Here is a 2,500-nt window from a genome sequence, read left to right as displayed (position 1 = left end):
ATATATATATATATATATATATAATATATTATATATATATATATATATATATACATATATATAATATAATAATAATATATATATATATATATACAGTATAATATCTAAAATTATATCTATATATATATCTCTATATATATATCTATATATATATATATATATAATATATATAAATATACTTTATATATATATATGTGTATATATATATATAATATTAAATATATATATATATATATAATATACAGATATATATATATATATAAATATATAAATATATATATATATTTATAATATATAAATATATATATATATACTGTATATAATATATGTGTGTGTTTTTTGTTTGTTTGTTTTGTATAATGTATATATATATATATGTATGTATATAAATGTATATATATATATATATATATATACATATATATATATATATATTTATTTATATATGTATGTATGTATGTATGTAGCATGTACACATATACTGTACATGAGTGAAATAGCACTGTTAGAGCCCAGCATAAGAAAAAGAACCGAAAATGCTGGACACTAAATCTTACCATTTTCCTTTAATACTTCACCTGAGGCAAAAATATCACACAGCTTAAAAGATTTCACGTTATGGACTACTTGTATAAATATGCACAAATTCAACTTAATCCTCTATTACTTTCATGGCAACTGAGAGATAAATTTGTAGTCTCTCTTAAAAAGAATGCTTCAGAGAATTTTTTTTTTTTCTTTTTTTTTTTTTCTTTTTTGAGTGAGTGATACAGAAGGATTAAAATGAAAAGTAAGGTTGATCTTCGCATTTTAATTGTTATGTTTCTAATAAAAGTTTGAATGATGAGATTTTTTCGCCACAACGTTCATCTTAAGAACAATAATCTGTAATTATTGATATCATCGTACTTTCATTGGAATTGTTATTTTTATTATTAATTCCTTATTTTAGATATTTGACATTATTAAAGTGCCGTGAATGACAGTGATTTTCATATCACTGATAGCAATATAACAATTATAATCATAATTATAACTCCTGCAATTAAACTCATTGTAGCTATAATGATGGCAGCTACAATAGACGTACCTTTGTATCAAAAATACATATCTTTCACACGCCAAGGTGACGTTCATTAATAATGACTACAATCATTAAAGTAATGATGATGCTTTTGATAATTAGTTTTGTGAAATATACGCAAGATACACAATACAAATTCAAAATCTTTATTTCTAAACTAACTCCACTCATCGACAACTTTTGCTAGGCTCGGAACTAACTTAAAGTAACATGAAAGAAAACAAAAATGAACTCTTAAAAAAACAAACAAACAAACAAAGAAACCTGACGTATCACAACACAAATAATTTTCTTTTTTTTTTCCCTGAGTAGATTTCAAATGATGGATTTACTTCTACACGTACTTCTTTAATCTGATTATGATACAACTCTAGCTGCAATCAAAGGAATGCAAGCAATTGCAGGAAAAAAATATAAATCAACTCTTCACACAGAATGCAGACACTGTGAACTTAAAACAATCACACACATACATGAACCGTAGTTATACTCACACACACACACACACACACACACACACACACACACACACACACACACACACACACACACACACGCACACACACACACACACACACACACGCACACACACACACACACACACACACACACACACACACAAGCACACCCATTCGCACGCATACACACGTCTAAGCACTTGTAGGTGTTTTACTTCCTATTACTACTGTAGCTTCCGGTCAAAGGAAGGGGGGGGAGGGGGTTGGGTGGGGGTTGAGGAGGGGAATGGGGTTGGGTTGAGGAGAAGGGTTTTGGGGTGGGGGGTTGAGGGGGGGGGGGGGGGGGTGGGGGGGGGGGGGGGGTTTTGAGGGAAGGGGGGGGGGGGGGTGGTTGGGGGGGGGGGGGGGGGGGGGGGGGGGGGGTTGAGGAGGGGGGGGGGGGGGTTGAGGAGAAGGGTTGAAGAGGCTGAGACAAGCTTAGCATTGTCTGTTCGTTGTCAGTGTAGTGAAACCTTGAGCAATAGAAGGGTAGCTTATACTGCGTCAATGATATGGCTTATTTCTCTGTCTGTCTGTCTCTCTTTCTCTCTCTCTCTCTTGTTTTCTTTTTTTTTTTCTTTTTCTTTTTCTCTCTCCTTCCCTTACACTCTCTCACTCTCTTACACTTTCACTCTCTCTCTGTCTCTGTCTCTCTCTCTCTCTCTCTCTCTCTCTCTCTCTCTCTCTCTCTCTCTCTCTCTCTCTCTCTCTTTCCTTCTTTGTCTCTCTCTCTCTCTCTCTCTTCCTCCTCCCTCTCCTCTTCCACCACTCTCTCTTCTCTTTCTTCTCTCTCTCTCTCTCTCCTACTCTTCTCTCTCTCGTTCTCTCTTCTTTCTCTTCTTTTTTCTCTCTCTTCCTCCTCCTCTCACTTCCTCTCTCTTCCTCTCTCTCTCTCTCTCTCTCTCTTCTCCCGCTCTCT

The sequence above is a fragment of the Penaeus japonicus genome, unplaced genomic scaffold (assembly GCF_977035675.1).
Source record: "Penaeus japonicus unplaced genomic scaffold, GWHDUDI00000001_assembly GWHDUDI00000029, whole genome shotgun sequence".
In the NCBI taxonomy this organism is placed as follows: Eukaryota; Metazoa; Arthropoda; class Malacostraca; order Decapoda; family Penaeidae; genus Penaeus; species Penaeus japonicus.
Note: the sequence above shows the minus strand (reverse complement) of the source record.